Below are 19,706 nucleotides of genomic sequence, written 5' to 3'. Positions count from 1 at the left end.
TAACGAGAACTTCGGAGAAGACAATATTACCTTGACTTGTCAAACCTTGAGATCTTATTAGAGATTTCGCTTCATTGTGTGCCTTCTACCACGTGGTTGTTTTTCGGCTCGGTGCTAAAAACTGTTAGACCTGATAACTGCCTCGGAACCCTTCGCCACTAACTTGAATGCGAATCATGCAATGCGGTTCGCATTGTCATCTGTAACTCTGGCGTTCCGCAGTGCGGCTACCAAGGAACTATCTGCCAAACCCAACCTGTGGAATGAGTTTCCTTGCCCGGTGTTTATAAGCTGTTATGGCACGGGTATTTAAAAAAAACATCATATAAGGCCGGCAACAATCTTGTGATTTCTCTGATCTTGCAAGTGATCACTAAACATCTCTCATCTCTTCCATAAAAAAAAATCAGTTATAATTTGAAAAAAAAATTATTGAAGTAGGCGTTACTATGCGGAAATCCATAATTATCTAAATGATTTGAGTTTTCTTTAGTGTTAATTCCACTAATATTTGTCTTTAAACAATTCAAATTATTTAAAGTTATAATTTTATCAAAGATCACGCAATAAAAAGGTTTTTTTGTCTTTCCAATATTTGGAACATAACGCGTTACATATAAGTACTACTTATTAAAACACACGAATTTTTAATGTCGTTGCTTATTAAGAATTTGCTTTTAAATTTTGTTTTAGTGAACTCTTAAATCATATTAGAATAAAAGAAAAAGCCATTCGTACATGATTGAAGTCGTTAATATATAAATAGATACAAGTATTGCTTTGATGTGTAAATTAATAGCACAAAATCTGCGTGATTATTTGAAGATGTAGTGCATCTCGTAATGTACCGTGCCACACCTCTGCCGGCAAGTGTACACCTTCCGTTTCATATAATTTATCACTTTTATCTCGTCCAACAGTCGCGGTCAACTCACACGAACAAACGACATATCTGACAATAAGACAAATCGAGCGATTACGACGCATTACCTGCGCGGTGGGTCCGACCCATGCAAATTCTTCACCCATCATTACTTTCTTTGAAAGCAAAAGTGTAAAGACTACAGACATTAGTACATTAATTAAAGTGACAGTGTAAAGAAAGTGAGTATGAAAGTACAATAGCTTGCGATTACAATGACGTCGGCCGCAAATTTAGCAACATTTGGCGAATTTGATTTATTGGCGCAGTTTTGTCAAGTCCGAAACTTTGTATTGTTTTTATGTACCGCATGCGGTGAATTTGTAACAGGGTTGAAAAAAGAACCGAGCACATTATTCTAAGTTCGACTGCTTTTGTTTGTGTTTTTGTTCGCATTAATGTGCATTGTTAAATAGCTACAGATACATAATGTATGGCAAATAAAAAAGCATGAAACTGGTTAGCTTTAAGTTTAGTTTACAATATCGAAAATTAAATGTAGAATATTTATGTGTCGAACATAACACCGGTTCGATTCCCACGTAGGTACTTATTTTATTTATTAATTTACCATCGTCTTCCCAATACTTAGAGCGTGTACATTTCATTTACAATTATTGTAGAATCTTAGTTATTAAAATTACTTTAATAATTAATTTTTTTGCTATTTTTAATTTATGTTTTAAATTATCCTTTTCATTTTAGTGTTTTCTTTTGAGCAGTAGTAAACGTGAAACCTGGCCTTCAAAATTATGCGAAGTAATTTGTAATATTTGTTAGCTGTAAGTTATTCTAAAATTGTAAAAGTAACCACTGCTGGTCAAAGCCCTCCTAAAGCTCTCTACGACGATTGGTCCAACTAATCTTGGATTATTATCATTATTATTATCCAGGTTCATTTACTAAGTAAATATTATGAGTATAGATCACTTCACACTATACAAGAGAAATATTTATGGACTAACTTCACTGGGCAAATGAGACTTAACATCTTATCAAGGTGACGAGCGCAATTGTAGTACCACTCAGAATTTTGAGATTTTTCAAGAACCGTGAGCGCTACTGCATTGTAATGCGCAGGGCGTTTCAATAAACCATCGAACGTCCTGCTCGTCTTATTTTCATTAAAAAAAACTAACTTCACGGTGCACACCGCCGTTTTTGGAGAGCAAGTAGCAGTGCGCGCATCGTAACAAAATCACTATCGATATTTGTTTTGTTAAATTTTGGTATGAGACCCGAACCCACGACCTCTCGCGTTCCGTTCGAGCGCTCTTTCACTGAGCCAATCGTTCGAGTGACGTATGAAAATGAAAAATGAAAAAATATTTATTTCTGTAACAAAAATGGTACAAACATAATAATGGATTCTTCTATTAAGTGAGAAACACCTGTGCCAGAAGGCCACGTATAGTTTATAAATCTTAATATGTATTTGTTCAACTCTCAGCTCGTGCCTAAGAGGGCTCGCACAGATCAAATTATATTTTATAATTAATTTGTGTAAATTATCCCAAAAGTGAGGGTTACTTCACTTTAACAAAAATAAGTCTTTAATTTATAGTACAGTACAGTTGTACTCACTAAAAACGCGAAGAGATTATAACAAAAAATATGTATGCTTTAATCATAATATCACATTTATAAACCCGAGCATTAATAAACTAGATAAAGACCACAACACGGCAGCCTGTTTGCGCCGAAAGAAATCTCCATACAAAACATTACTTCGTACTGTTGAAGGATTTATGCGACGGCTTTGGTCTGAACAGCGTTCTTGTATATTATTGTAGTGACACCGACTAATTAGTTGGTCGAATGATGAACCAACTGCGGCTAAGGTGTTTCATGTTTATATCTGATTAAGTTTATTGAAGCTATTCTTCTTTTTTTTATTATGAATTTTTTTTAGTGAAAATAAGAGACGAGATGAGTAGGACGTTCAGCTGATGGTAATTGATACACCCTGCAAATTACAATGCAGTGCCGCTCAGGATTCCTGATAAACGGCACTTCAACTGCGCTCGACACGTTAAGTCTCATTTGCCCAGTAATTTCACTAGCTACGGCGCCCTTCAGACCGAAACACAGTAATGCTTACACATTACTGCTTCACGGCAGAAATAGGCGCCGTTCTGGTATCCAGCCGGCACTGGTGAATGAGTGATGGTGAGATGCGCGCGCATCACTATAACACAAAAGTAACAGGGTGAAGTTGGCTACTAAAACTTTCTGACGTTTGCGACATTGGATTTTTTTTTGGTTTCTTCATCCAGTATTAGGATAGGCAAAGGGTTCAAGCCCGTACAGCCGTATTCGTTATTTAATAATTAATTGTCAAAGCCATCGTTGCAAGATTTTTACAATAGTGTTATTTTACAAACGTAGAATAGCACCAGGAATAAATAATTTTAAGGATTTTTGCTTTGTTAGGAGAAAGAAGTATAACTCCTTGCGTGCATATAAGACTATTTTAGATTATTTTTATATAGTCAATGTTGACGAGGATATTAAACTAATACTTTATTACCTCGACCGACAGTCACTATTCTGTCAATAAAAAAAATGTACCTGAGTATTCGGGAATAATCTAGTCTAAAGCCATCGGAAATTAATGATTTAATAATAATATTATTTTAAATATAAAGATGAAAAGGATATATATTTTATTTATACAACAGCTTTTACATTAGCACTTTATAATTGTAAATTTTTAAAGTATTAAAATGGATATAGTTTGTTTTCCTTAACAGATAGACATATTATGCCATCCGTAGAACTATATAAGATACACAATTTCAACATACATTATTTTATTATATCCCAAAGGATTTAGGCAGTTTTTTCGGTGAAAGCTCCCGGATGGCTTTATTTTTTCCGACACCTCCAACAAATATCGTTAATATGTACAAAAATGTATTCAAAAACTTATCAAATTATATACTAAAACCTCCCTCGAGAACCAGACTATATATTGGTGAAATCAGCATGAAAATCGGTGCAGTAGTTTTTGAGTTTATTGCGAACGGACAGACAGACACGGCGGAGGACTTTATTTTATAATATGTAGGTAGTGATTTTAAGTCTATGCTCGGTGAAAGTTTCATTGCTTATGATGATTTATTATAACACTATAAATAAGGGATTGCTTGTAACTAATTCTAGTAGTCTTCATAAGATACATAATAGCTTTAAGGGTAAATGTATACACTTCTATAATAAAGTCCCAGCCACTGTTCAGGCATTATCTATAAATAAATTTAAATGTTTTGTAAAAAAATGGCTCTGTCGTAAATCCTATTACCGTACTGCTGAATATCTAAATGATCGGACAGCCTGGGACTAGATTGTGATTATTTTATAGCGATAGAAATGACTGTACAATATTGTATATTATTATTGAAAAGAGCGCAAAAAAAGAATTCTGGGAGAGTTTCTTGCGCCGCTTCTCCTCTCTCAGCGCGCCATTTGTTTCCGAAGCGGTAGTAGTATCTAGTAGTTATTAGAAATGACATCAAAAAGAATTCTAAGGGAATCAATTTTGAGAAAATAAATGCCTTTTATGAAAATTATTATTTTCGTGCAAGCAATGGATTAGGTATATAGAAATCAATAAATTAATTATTTAAAAATTTGCTCTAAATAATACAAGTTTTTGTAGCGATTAATGTCAAGATTATAAAATTAATATCAAATCTTGTATCCTTTGAAGATTTATCGTCTCAAAAGTGCTCTAAAACTAAATAATTGTTTATTAACAGTCTGTATAGACTCGTTCGACCAGATTTGGTAAAATTAATATTCAATTTGCTTTCCGTACATGATGTTATGTTGGGCGTGCGTATTATTAACTTAAATTTATGGCATCATTATTCAGAGATATTTTTTAAATTATAACTTGTTTTAAACGGTTCACGGTAATTGTAAACGTGCTTAATTTTATGCGGGATATGTGTAATGTCAGGTTTTTAGTCATTTTTCGGAAGAGAAATTAGCAAAAACTAAGATTTAGGCGGTATTCGGGTTTTGCAACGATTAGGTTACTAATCTACTCTTTTATGATCAACCCGAAAGAGCTGTAGATTTTTTTATTAAAATTACATTATTAAAATCGCATATGAAATAACGTATAACGTAGCTACAGTAAAAATAAAAAAGCACAGTTAATTCTTCTATTAGATTTATAATATGCCTATATCCTGTACAGTTTTATGAAGTCTATATAATCTTATTTCTAGGCTTTTTTAATCACTTATATATATATTTTTAGTTGAAACTAAAAATATTCCAATTTCATTAAAACAAGTAACCACAAAATTAATTTAAATTTATTCATAGCAGTTACATTCGGTTATTTTTTTTTATATCTATCAGGCAGAAGACACACTGTAAAAGATATGGTATGATGATTTCTTTCATGTTAAAGAATATTTAATAATGCCTGGTCTAATGTCAATCTCTTAATTTATGCTTATAATAGACTAGATATATTTATCTGTTTTCTCGAAATGATTCAATCAAACTAAAAACTAATATTAAAAGTAATATTTTCCAACATCATTGTTATTACAATGTGCTAATATTTCTGATCTTTATTTTTATCAGTAATATTCCGTAATTTTTGGTAATACCTACAAGTTTTACATTATTTTATGAGAAGTAGTGACGAGATCAGTGACTTGTCAACTGATGGTAATTGATAAACTCATGCCACAACGCATTGCCGCAGGATTAAAAAAAATTCTTAGCATTATGTTAATTTCGTGTTTCATCTTCAGATGTTGTGTCATAAGCCCAGTAATTTCACCTGCATCACCTTCGACCTTCGATCACCTTCAACTGAAACCCAAATAGTTCTTGCATACTACTGCTGGTATCCTAGACAAAGAAACCTCACATAATTGTGGTCATCCACCCTATTGGGTGTGGCAATGAAATTAGTAATGTAGCGATTTTTTTTATGATTCATAAAATTATTTCTTTGTTCAATATTATCATGAACATTTCCTCATTTCTATACTGCTACTTGTTGAGTAACTATATTTTTACCGGTTTGACCACTTATAAACACACATAAACAATTTGTCTCTGCGATAAACAATCTTAAATTACATTTGCAATTTTATGGCCTGTCTTCGCCGTAAAGCAAGCTTACTTAGTTTGTTTTAATTAAATTAGCAGCTGATAATTTTAAATGTAATTGTTATCTTGCAATTTTTATGGCTGATAAAAATATGCCAAGTGCCCTAGGTGGAACTTGACATAGATGGAAAGGATAATTGGATTTTCGTGTAATTCGATTGTAGTAGTAATTGGCGCGATTACTTGTGTAGGGTAAAACTACGTTTTTCAGTATTGTAAAAATAATATGTTTTATATTGATTTTACATTACGTTTTGCTCTTCTCGTATGTAATAATCTCGTACCAAAGTATCTACTATAGAAACAACTGGCTGAAACATGTTGCTATTAATATTTGTAAATTTTAACTTCTACAACTATATAGAATTCAAAATTAGTTTCAATATATTTTTAAGAAAATTGTATGTTCAAACTTATCTCTGAAATAAAATCTGATATCAATGTACAATTAGTCATAATTCAGATTTACGACTGTTTATGATTATTAATGAATAGTAGCGTTATGCAAGTTTCCATGATAATGTATCAATCTTTATATTGCCCAAAATAAAATTATAGCTTAAATACCTCATCTTTGTATCATATATTTTGTATCATATATTCATATCTTAAATAAGAACAAAGACATTTTTTCATGATAGTCTTCTAAAACATGAATCTTACCACGACGGATATATTTATCCGTTAATTTCAACGTACACAAATAAAATTTGAAAACTTAAATTTTATGAACGATGCGGGACTCGAACCCACGACCTCCGGCGTTCCGTGCCGGTGCTCTAACCAACTGAGCTAACCGTTCGAGTACCGCCTCGCTACAAAATTCTGTTGGCTTTGTTCAACAAAAAAAAATTATGGTATTAATCCTAGAAGAGAGGGTTATCACTTTAAAAACATAACATATTGTTTAATTTCAACGTAGTTATTCTTACTCTTAAATTGATTGATTAAAATTCATTTAAAACAATATTAATTCAATCACAAACCCATTATGTTAACTACCGAACATGATTCATTCATCAATAATTAAATGAATTAATTCATAATATCAATTCTATAGGCGTATATTATTTTGTTATGTATAAGGTCCTTTATTTATCAATTTTAATGGAAAACTTATATTCGTAGTATTTTTTTTTTATTATATGTCCACTTAAAATGATTTCTTTTACTGTTTTCGTATTTTTATCTCCGTAAACATACATAAACTTTGTTATGGATATATTCACATGTGTTTTTAGCATATTATTTATTTATATACTTTACTTTTATATATCTTTATATTGTTATAGTGTTCAGTGACACACATTTAAGGTGGATTTGTAATGCAGAATTTTCGAAGACCTTTTAAAAAGATATTTGAGTTCTTTTAAGTATGTAAGTGAGTAGAACAAAGGTTCTACTGATGAACGTAGCAGCTACGAACCTCATAAGTCTTAACTCTATACAAATAAGGTCAATAATTCAATGATTCCTTCTCACTTATTTCAGTCTTTATGAATGTAATTATATCTCCAATTCTCTAACTCAAACTCAGATAAAATCAGTAAGAAACTCAAATGAAAAACAAGTCCTACACGTCATACCTCTAAAACGAAAAAAAGAAAAATTTCGCGTCTCAGAACTTCCACCTAAAGACTTAACGTACATTACAAAAATAAGCTATCCGCTCATTGAATTTTCTCCTAAAATCAAGTAAAGTACTTTATAAATAGCATTTGAAACAATCAAACAAAAAATATTGTATATTTCATTACAAAGGGCGCAAAAAATAGAATGCCGGGAGAGTTTCTTGCGCCGCTTCTTCTCTCTCAGAGCGCCATTTGTTTCCGAAGCGGTAGTAGTGTCTAGTATATTAAAAATGACATCAAAAAGAATAATCTAATCTAAGGGAATCAATTTAGAGAAAATAAATGGCTTTTAAACAAAACAGGATTTGACATATTTCTTATATTCGCAGACTCATCTATTGAGTATATAAAATACGAAGAAGAAACAAACGAATAAACAAAATAGACTTCTACGGTTGCCTATATTTAGATGAGATATTATTTCGGTATGTCACACATACGCGTACCTAGAACAAAAGCGAATGCAATCTAAGATTAAGTGACTACCTCCACATCGAAATAGCCCATCAAAAGTCCTAATAAGAATTTATCAACGGCGCCGTCTGCTCCCGCGCATAGATTTATTGCGTGTTATGTAAAGCGTACAAGATATTAGCGTCCTTAATATTTCTACGTCCAGTCGAGATACTGGTATTAATGCTCAGCCTTTGGGCAGGCGGTAACCAATCGCGCGATCTTTGCGAGCCCTTTTATGTGCCGCAGATTAGACGCGAAGCATGTTTCTGTAACCCGTTTCGTTTATTTAAGTACATTTATGTGTTTAAAAGTAACAGCTTAAAATAAATGTGCTTTTTTATAAAGAAAAGTGTGTCACGCAAGAAGTTATGCTTCCTTGAGCAACAAATCAAAAATCCTTAAAAAAATACTTTCTTTTTTGTAAAATGAAGGACATCCGAGCCATGATATTGTGCAAGTGATTGTGCCGTTATGCTAGTGTGTGTGCGGTTACGGGGGATACTAGTTACACAATTTTTTCTCCCTTAAATAATCATATATGGCCACAAATACTTATATAGTATCGTTTTTACACTTTTTCACAACGCATGACTGCATTTTTAAGATATTTTATTGAGACGCAAACTGATCTGTCACAGACGATGACAATTCTCATAATGGCCGCCTATCGGCCTGTAGTAGTGTAAGTGTGTGCGTGGGGCTATGTATTCACACGTTAATCGGCTTGTTTTGGTGCCACGTTGTTATGTAAGGTGACACGGAGTCCTTATTTTTATTAGTAGTCCGTGAATTATACTGCATAATTTATTTAATTTAGTCTGAAGTATGATACAAATGGTCTCACGTCAGCTAACGTCAGGGTGGCGAAATAGCGTGACGGTGTGCGCGCGCATCGTAAAAATTGACTCAGATAATTTTCCGAAGAATATATTATAGTTCGTATAACTTTAAAAAACTTTCGGTTTGTTATAATTTTGCTTATGAATAAGTAATTTTTTATGTTGGTGAACAAACAGTGATGATATATTCATACAGATCTTATTTACTAAAATATATTATAATGTGATACTAAATATACCATCCACACCGTTAACCACAGATTAGTTTTTTTATTTTTATTAGTCTTCCTCTCTCTCATCAAGAATACGAGGTTCTCTTGACGTAAGGACGTGATCTGACCTAGTCACTACATCATTAAAACAGCGCCATCTATTGATCTTCACATTACTTTATTGGAAGGCCAATATCATAGCAGCGAACTTTATAATTATAAAAAAAAGTTTGTCTTGTCCTTATTGACTGCATAGTGATAACGTGAAACTAAACTTATTGCGCAGATACTAAAACTATCAAAAGCTGTTTGTGGATGAATGACTGCAAATTATTGAAAATTTATTGAATTTGGTGTTACTTTGCGGAAATCCATAATTATTATTATCCAAATGAGTTTTCTTTAGTGTTAATTCAGCCAATATTTGTCTTTAAACAATTCGACACGTGTTTCGCCTCTACACGATTTATCCTCAGGACATGTTGAGGAATTAACACTAAAGAAAACTCAAATCATTTGCAAATTTTTGGATTTTAGAAAAAAATATTATTCATCAAAAAAGCCTTCCCACATCAATTTTCCATTTTCATATTTCTTTACATGTCTATTTCTTTTTCTTACTTATCTATTTATTTATGTATAATTTATTTATATTAAAAAAAATCCCATGTTCTTTTAATCAAACAACGTCCAACCTACGAAAACACATTCTATAATGGCTCCAGTCATTTGTGTCTCACACTTCAGTTAATAAACATAAGGCATAGAGCCAAACTGTTAGTAGAGACGACTTCGATGTGACATTTGTTGCAACTAAATACGATTGCTTGGCCGATGACATAATTCAAAAGACTCGTGCGCTGCGTTAAGAGCTATGTCTCGTCAATTAATAGTCTGTGGTGAACTTTGGTGAGTGTTAAATGACTTAAATTGAGCTTAGATCACATGTGCGAAATATCACAGTTAAATCTATTACACGCTCGTCTCAAATCTGTCGTTTTCATCAATAGTATTTTTGTTGTATCAGTTTACATATAAAGTAATTAAAATTATTTAAAACACGATGAAGCTTTAAATGTTGATTTAAATAAAATGATTTTGATTGGAATTGATATATAGCTTGTTTTTATTTTTATTTCAATTAGAAACGAGACGAGCAGGATGTTCAGCTGATGGTAATTGCTACGCCCTGCCCATTACAATGCAGTGCCGCTCAGGATTCTTGAAAAATCCAAAAATCCTGAGCGGCACTACTCGCTCGTCACCTTGAGACATAAGATGTTAAGTCTCATTTGCCCAGCAATTTCACCAGCTTCGGCTCCCTTCCGAAGCACAATAATGTTTACACATTACTACTTCATGACCTAAAGCCATTATTTTCGCTGAATTACAAATTATTATACAAAAAGTATGAGTGACATTAACTTATGGAACATACTTGATTTTCCGTTTCCGATCTTATCCATGTTTAGATCTAAAATAAAAAAAAAAACAAATTTTTGACATATAAAATTTTACATAATAGTAAATTCCGTTTTATTGGAGAAAAAAACGCCGACTTAAAGTAAAGGAGTACCGCCAGACAGCTTAACACATTGCTGCGATAGTCTTCAAGAGATACCGTGAAAAATCAAGTTATGTAAAATAATACGCACCTTAAGTAGTCGTAGATAGGCAAGTGACAAGTTTAAGTAATATTGCCTTGGATTTGTCGCGATAAAAGAAATTATCAATGCGGTAAGAAATAACTTGAACTTATAAGTTCTGGAAATAAAAGATATCTGATTGTTTTATTATATATAGTTTTCTTGATATAATAATTTTCCAATGGTTCCGGGTGGTAATATTTCAGCATGTTAATAAAAATGTAATTTTCTTTTGAGGTGAAGGGTGGGATTCATCACCCACCATCACGAGGCTTGATAGTAAGAAAAAGCAACTAATATAATGGCGTGCCAACATTGTGCGTACATTTGTCGCAAGAAACTTTTAAAGTTTATAATATATTTCTAACACTAAAAACAATTAGATAGTTCTAAGATATTTTTGTAATAATTAAGCTCATATTTTTATTAACATCATGTTTCGATTAATAAGAAATACCATAGTGTATATTTGTGTTGAACATGAGGAGCTCATATCAATGTGGCTGACTGTTTACGACTTGACAATCAAAATCGGTTACAGTAATAATAGATTCACTTTTGTTGTCTATTTTGATGTATTTCTCACTCGTATGCTATGTTTGTCTATAGGCTAGCATATTTTAAGTATGTGTTAAACAAACAAATTTAACGTTATGTGTACCTCATCGCAAAACATTAAAATTTAATAAAATTTAAATCGTTTCTACCTAGATAAACTCAAATCAATACAATTGATGACGTCCATAACACCCAGACACTTCTAGCTCAAATTTAAAACACTAGACTTGATCTGAATTTAAAAAATTCAGCCGCTACCATGATTTATGTGATTTTTATTGAATATTGTTGGATGACCTGTTTGACAATGCACCGACTGCTTGTAATGGGCAGATGTTAAACCCAGACATGACGCGCGACATATCACTGGTATTTAAGCCCGCCATAGACGAAGCTATATAGCGCTATATAATAAAGCAAAGCATATTGTAATCATAGTAATCTTTGGACACACTACGAGATTTCAATAATCAAGTTAAAAGATTGTAAATAGGCAGTCAGTGTTTTTTGTACTGGAAAATAACTATAAAATTAAGAACTTAGAAGATCTATAGAGTTTTTGACTTTACTTACGTTAAAGTTTTTTTTAAGAAATTAAGGGACGAGTCTAGCAGGACGGTCAACTGATACGCCCTACATTGCAATGAAACTTTTTTTAATGAAAATTCAAGTAAATTACAATGCAGTGCCGCTCAGGTTTCTTAAAACACCCAAAAATTAAAAACAATATTTGCTTATGTCGAGTCTCATTTTCCCAGTAATTTCACTAGCTACGACGCCCTACAGACCGAAGCACAGTAATGTTTACACATTTCTGCTTCACGGCAGAAATAGGCGCCGTTGTGGTACCACTAATCTAGCTAGCTTCCTGTGCAAAGGAGTCTCCCACTGGTAACAAACTTAGCTAAGTTCAAGCTTAGTACAGACTATGGTATTTATAGTCACTTGACAGCTGAGATTATGTTGAGCTTAAGTTAAGACAGTACCAAAGAAAAGTATAGGGCGCGTTTCATTATATACAGTAAATTATCGATTGTGTATTATATTGTTGTATTATAATAGTCGAAACAAACCATCTTATCCTATTTTTATTTCATTATTAGTTTTATAGAAATAAGTGGAAATCAGTGAGTAATTAATGCGGTCCTGTTTACTTATTTAGTATGAGAACACATTTACACACGCGTTCATAAGTTACCTATAATCATCATCTCAACTAAAACACGCACAGATGCATATATTATAATATATATATTATACGAGAATTTTAAAACGTCGCAAGAATTGTTGAGTTTTTCCTAAGTTTGCACTCAAAGCGATGTTTATAAATACGGACTTCGATCACACTGTCTAGATAAGTTTGATTCAAGTGTAACGACCAACACAAAAATATGTTGTACATGAATAAATTATTAATGAAAGTATAATAATTATGAACGAATCCTTCTGGTGCTGGTGAGAGAAAGTAGCGCAGGGTTGGTACAGAGTGTTGAAAGTAATTTCAAGTTTCCTCGCAATCTATAAGTACTATGGTAAAACTCGAGTCGACGTGTCAATATATGAGCTATTTTTTTTAACCAACAAATTTGGAGGATAAAGGATATTTAGCTGCACATCAAAATCATCACCATCTTAAAAATGGCCTCCCCCAATGATATTTTATTTCTCATAATTGGTCTCATTAATAGTAATTGATAAACTAGTTTTATTTGGTAATTTTAAAATATCGGTGGAAATATGGTTCTGTGAGATAGACATAGCAAAATTGTATAGCGTGGTAGTGTAGTTATTAGCTATGCTATATAGCGCTATATATTATAGCTTAGTCTGTGACTGACACCTTATGTAATTTTTTCATAAATCCACTTTAATATATGTGTTTAAGGAGTTTGTTAATATAGGTTGGAAAAATTTATAACTATATAAAAAGGATAAGTTTTCTTTTCAAGGATTAGAGTATAAATCTTCTTATTGACTCAATTGGGATATACCTTCTTCATGTATTCTTTATGACTATAAGGGATTAGCAGGACGTTCAACTGTTAGTAATTGATACGCCCTACCCATTACAATGCAGTGCCGGTCATGCTTACACAATTCTGCTTCACGGCAGAAAAAGCGCCGGCTAGATTATGGGTTCCACATCCATCATCATGTGCAAAGGAATCTCTAACTGTTTAATTCCCTAATTCGTCTCTTACGACCCCCTTAGGCCTGGGACTTTCCTATTCTTCTTATGACCCAGAGAAGCACAGGTTAGGTTGTGTAGTTATTTTAAGCTACTAGTTCATATGTCTCTCTTTCATATAAAGAACAAGAAACTAGAACAGAATTACAGTTATTCTGTATAAAAATGCCAATTATTTTTTTCATACTTTATAAAATTATACCCAGCTCAGTGTTGAAATGTTAATAATACTTAAAATTTATCTTTAACATGATAATCAATTTAATGTTGTTTTTATCTAGCTTACATTTTGAACACCTTTGAAGTTTAATGGCAAACATTAATATGTTAGCATATCTAAAAGACCCAATTCTGTTAAGTGCGTGTTGTCATTGATAGAAAAATGTTATTTCTACTTATTTATACATTTCTTTGGGATGTTTTTCACATTAACTTAGTATAAAACGGTTAGTGACATAAATATTGCAGGGTAAGATAATATATTATAACATTCAAACTTGAATAAATAAAAGATATTTAAATGAAAAAAGTATATAGATGAGAAATTATATTAATTTATTTTCAATAGTAATAATGAAAACATAGATACTATCGAGGACTTTAATGGAAAATATATATTTCTCTAATATATAAAATTCTCGTGTCATGGTGTTAAACTTTGAACACCTCCGAAACGGCTTGACCGATTCTCATGCAATTTTGAGTGCATATTAAATAGGTCTGAGAATCGGACAACATCTATTTCATCCCCCTAAATGTTAAGGGTAGTCCACACAATTTTTTTTAAATTTTTTGGACTTTTTTTTTTAAATTTGTTTGATTATGAGTCAGCATTAAAAATACATACAACTTCAAATATTCACCTACTGCGATCAACAGTTACTTTTGTATTGCGATTTTAATATCGGCAATACAACGTTTGCTGGGTCAGCTAATAATGTATATAATTGAAATTAATTAATTAAAAAGTTTATTTATTCTCTTTACTAAGTGAAACGAGTTATAATTATTATGCACACTTTTAATTCTCATATTTATGAATATTAATATGAGGAAAATGAGGTGAATTACACTAACATAACTTAAGTAAAAAAACCTGAATCTGGAAAATATTGAATATTATAGTACATAAAGAAACATATCTTATATTTTTGTGAAACTAACTTCTTAATATTGTTTTGATTTTAAAAACTGAGGGCTAAGCCTGAGATTAAGGATTGGTCTCCGCTGTGCTCCAACTAGATACCGCACTACATGAGTACAATAACCTTTTTTTTACGGCAACTATATTGTAGTGTGTATTGGCTATTTGTAAAGATGCATGTGTGCGTGGCATCATTTGGCGAGTCAGCAGCTCCTGACATGCTTTGATTCAACACTAAAATATAATTATTCACCAGTGGAGGCTTCTTTATATCGGATGCCGGCTACATTATGGGTACCACAATGGCGCCTATTTCTGCTGTGAAGCAGTAATGTGTAAGCATTACTGTATTTCAGTCTGAAGGGCGACGTAGCTAGTGAAATTACTGGGAAATGAGACTTGACATCTTATGGCTCAAGGTGACGAGCGCAGTTGTAGTGTCGCTCAGAATTTTTAGGTTTTTCAATAATCCTGAACTGCACTGCATTGTAATGGGTAGGACATATCAATTACCATCAGCTGTACGTCCTGCTCATCTCGTCCCTTATTTTCAATAGAAATTACGACTAATTATGTTAATTTTCTTAGTTCACTTGTTTCACTTGATGTATCTGTAGGTACCTGTAATTCAGGGTAGCAACACCGTAGCACATCGAGACAATAAAAAAAATTCAAAATGTTCTAAATCTGAATACAGTATAAATATACAAAGATCATCTCCAGACAGAGGCTACTTTAGTTTTTAAATTCTAGACTCATCCATAAGTAATGCGATGTCATTCGTTTAAAATTCGACCATGCAATATGTCTAGACTAAGTCGGAATATAAATGGTCTGTGACCTAGAATTACCTACGCTGTAAAAAACGGGTTATTTCTCAAGCATAATACATGAAAATCTAGTTATTACTACAGTAACATCCTACAGGATGTCTGACGGTTTATCCTTAAACGTTTCAAGCCTCTTTTGTCTGGATAATTTTAGTAGTTTCTTGTGGATTTCACATTTTATTAGACCTACCAGCGTATAGAAAGTCTCTAAGAAAAAACGTACCGACGAATTGAGAACCTCCTCCTCTTTTTGAAGTCGGTTAATAAGCGATTCATTTGATTATATGAAACGTGCAGGTAATTGATAGATTGACAGATGACGGCTTCAATCTTGTTCAAAACGGAAATAGCCGAAACCCACTACGATAATAACAAGCACCTGTTCGCTTTCAAACTTAGCCGGATTATTCTTAGTCGCCAATCGCCGTACTGTAATTACTACTACTATTTCAAATTTATGTCATATCACCGCACGTTTCATACTAAACTATTTTTTTACGACGACAGTCCTGCCTTACGATTACGTAGTATTAACATCCCCATTGGAAGCTTCTCTAACAGATCTGGAGCTCGTCATGTCCATCATCATCAAAGGCCATTTGGTGACCAATTATTATTAGATGTAGGCCTCTACCCATAAGGTACTTACGCATTAATTATAAATATAATTTTTATATGACAATAAGGGACGAGACCAGCAGCATGTTGAGCTGATGGTAATTGATACGCCCTGCCATCACAATGCAATGCCGCTCAGGATTCTTGAAAAACCTACAAATTCAGAGCAGAACTACAATTATTGCGCTCGTCACCCTGAGACAAAAGATGTTAAGTCTCATTTGCCAGTAATTTCACTAGTACCCATCAGATCGATACACAATAATGCTTACACATTACTGCTTTACGGCAGAAATAGGCGCCGTTGTGGTACCTATAATCTAGCTGGCAACGTACAGGGAGGTATAGTGGACCCATTGGTTATTTGAAACAAACAAAACTATTAATGGTAATAACATGCTAAATATAAAACTAATGATGATGGAGTCCAGCACTGCAGTGGTTTTTGTCTTCTGACTGAATTCAAGGATTCTTCTTGTGAAAATCTGAAACTTTTTACAAAATTCCTACGAAGCCCCCGTAGTTTAGAACGTTGACGAAGTCAGTCAGTAAAGACAATAAATTTTAATAATATTTCTATAGATTATGCGCTATGAATTAAGTTTTTATTTTAAGCTTGACACCGATAAATATACAATACTAAAGCCGAAACGTGATATTCATATTTAAAAGACCTTATGTTTCAGAACGTGATTCGTGATAGTAGAGAAATTATTAAATGTTCAAAGTTACTGATATTTTACTCCCTTGATGTTTTTGATATGGGCAATCACCCTTGAAGATACGCAAAACTAGGGGTCAAGTGATGCGTTGGAGGCCTTTTGAGGGGGGAATATAATCTAAGTTTGAAGGTCCGTTAGTCGTATTGGTTCGGGAAATCAACAGCCGGTAATTGATTTCACATAGAAGCTGTGCGAGGCAAAAAAACCTAGGAAGATTATACTTAAGAAACTTAGCGGGATTTTTTTTATAGCCAGACGATGTTACGATTATTTGGATTCATCGATTCTACCTATTATCTTCTTCTCTCTCAACACGGTGCTTCCGGTTCGATCTTCGATTCAAACTATTTCGCTAGCGACGCTTAGATTTTGTTTGAATTATTATGTGGAAATGGTATCGAAAATTAAATATTAGTTTCAATTATTAGCAAAGTTTAACAGAACATGTGGCACGTCAACGTCACATATTGTTCAAGACTGGCTCGAGTGCGCCCACTTGGGCGTAGTATTAGTTGCCGCACTTTGCGATTACGACTTCGGTATCTAGTTGAAGCGCAGCGAAGACCAATCCTTATTCTACATGTCATTATTTATAGAGCATATGAAGCTAGATAAAGTATGTTTTTTAAATATTCGTTTTATTATTTCTAATTTAACTACTAAACGTATCAACGATGACCTCTTTTTATCAAGACCACGCTATTTAAGCCTCCCATACATTTAAATAAATATACGATTCTTCGTTATAGCTCTGGACAAGTGTGCGAAATGAATTCGACTACAGTACAAAGTCTGGCTGGTTTGCATCATATTAGCTGTGATAGTAAGGGAAGTCAAATTTAACGTTAACCGTAACATTGACTGCGGAATGATTTTTTATGAAAATAAAGGACGAGACGAGCCGGACGTTCAGCTGATGGTAATTGATACGCCCTTCCCATTTTAATGCAGTGCCGCTCAGGATTCTTGAAATACTCAAAAATTCTGAGCGGCACTACAACTGCGCTCGTCACCTAACATAAGATGTTAAGTCTCATTTGCCCAGTAAATTCACTAGCAACTGCACTTTTCAGACCGAAACACAGTAATGCTTACACATTACTGCTTCACGGCAGAAATAGGCCGTTGTGGTACCCATAATCTAGTCGGCATCCTGTGCAAAGGAGCCTCCCACTGGTAAATGAATATATTGCAACATCGTATTCCTTAGCATAGTTAAAGTGAAAGATCTTATTTTTTTTAAGAGGAGGAAATACAGTTACGTATTTACGCCCCGGAATGGGGCGTAATATGTCGGACTCGAGGGTCCGCGTAAGCGGACACCCCATACCGACTAAAACCTCCTCTAAGCTGTTAGCCATGCTCTTACAGTGACATAGGGCATGGGCCGTGGAGGCCGCAAAGACTACGCACCAACAGCCACGGGGCGTCTCCTAAGGAGACTCGAACCTCGGACCGGCTGTGTGCTTGTGGGAAGAGTGGGAAGTGAAATATCAAGTCAATATCGAATATTAGAAACTTTTGACAGGTCGCTATTTAGCTATCCAACATTAACAATAGCTTTAACCGGCGATATTGGACGATTAGGGTTAACAGTTCTTTAACTGTTAATAACTTTTTATGACGTCATCTAAAACTTGTCAAATGGTGCAACAAATTTTTTGCTTAACCGGTACTTTCACATGTTTGTTATTGCTAAAGTTACTTGGTGCAACCCAGCCTTAGTATCTTTGGACATATTAATAAAACTTATTTGTTTGTTTATTCCATTTTTCTCTCATCGTTGCTTCCAAAGGCCACCTTCACAAGACAACACATACAAACATATAATCCTCACCATCTATCTGAGGAATACCTTTATAGTGTGGTTTTCAAATAAATCTGGAATGAGCTTCCTTGTGTGGTGGATCCAGGTTTATACGACATTGGCACCTTCAAAAAAGCACGTACACCAATGACATTTTATACATATATACAAATCAGCTGCTATTATAACAAAAAGGAAATATGGAACATGCTACAAATTACTCCATAATAATCTTTGACTACTTTTGGTGTAAGTTGAGGTATGTGTCTATACATTGCCGCATTTACTCCAGTTGCTTAAAATATTCTTGGTCAATAAGCAGCAATGTAGATCGTTTAATTAGTTCAGGTTTATTTCGGACAGTGACAGTTGACACACGACTAAGGCCCGGTATCCACCAAAGCGTAGAGGAGAGGAAACGAGAGGGGATAGGCCGCGAAGCTGTCAGGTTATTTCCACCAAAGCGGAGAGGACTGTACATATAGAAGATGTGAGCTGTGAGAGCTCGAAATCAGTCAAGTGATGTCGATATGAAAGGAAGATCTCCACTCTGCCGCTTGATCGCTCAATGCGGAACAAAATTCTAAAGTAAAACGAAACATCTCCTCTCCTCTCCGCTTGATCCATTTTGACGGAAGCTAAGCGGAGCGGAGGTGTGGAAATAGCAAAATCTGATTGTTTATCAAAATACATCTTGTTTCCTCTCCGCTTTGGTGGATACCGATCCTAAGGAGAAAACTGTGCGTACGTTGTTTTTAAGTACACTTTTGCCGTTCCGCCACTAGACTGCGAATGAGATGTCCTTATGTGTATAGAACTTCATTGTTTATTACATATGTGTTTGCCACAAATTGGTCACGTTTCAGCATAATACCAGCACTAGAACTACGTCGCAACGACGCTAACCACAGATTATTACTGATTGCTTAAATATGTTTAAATAGTACCAATACATTTTTTTGTGTCTCTGTTCGACTAACTCCTTGATCTT

At 33.7% G+C, this 19,706-nt stretch overlaps 1 protein-coding gene across 1 annotated transcript in view; it reads left to right on the top strand.

The window, feature by feature from the left end:
* Positions 1-19,706, top strand: part of LOC126966866 (homeotic protein Sex combs reduced-like) — a 58,928-nt gene that overhangs the window by 32,986 nt on the left and 6,236 nt on the right. The gene's annotated exons all lie outside the window — the stretch shown is intronic.

The sequence above is a fragment of the Leptidea sinapis genome, chromosome 11 (assembly GCF_905404315.1).
Source record: "Leptidea sinapis chromosome 11, ilLepSina1.1, whole genome shotgun sequence".
Classification (NCBI taxonomy): domain Eukaryota; kingdom Metazoa; phylum Arthropoda; class Insecta; order Lepidoptera; family Pieridae; genus Leptidea; species Leptidea sinapis.
This window is presented reverse-complemented; position numbering and strand designations above follow the sequence as displayed.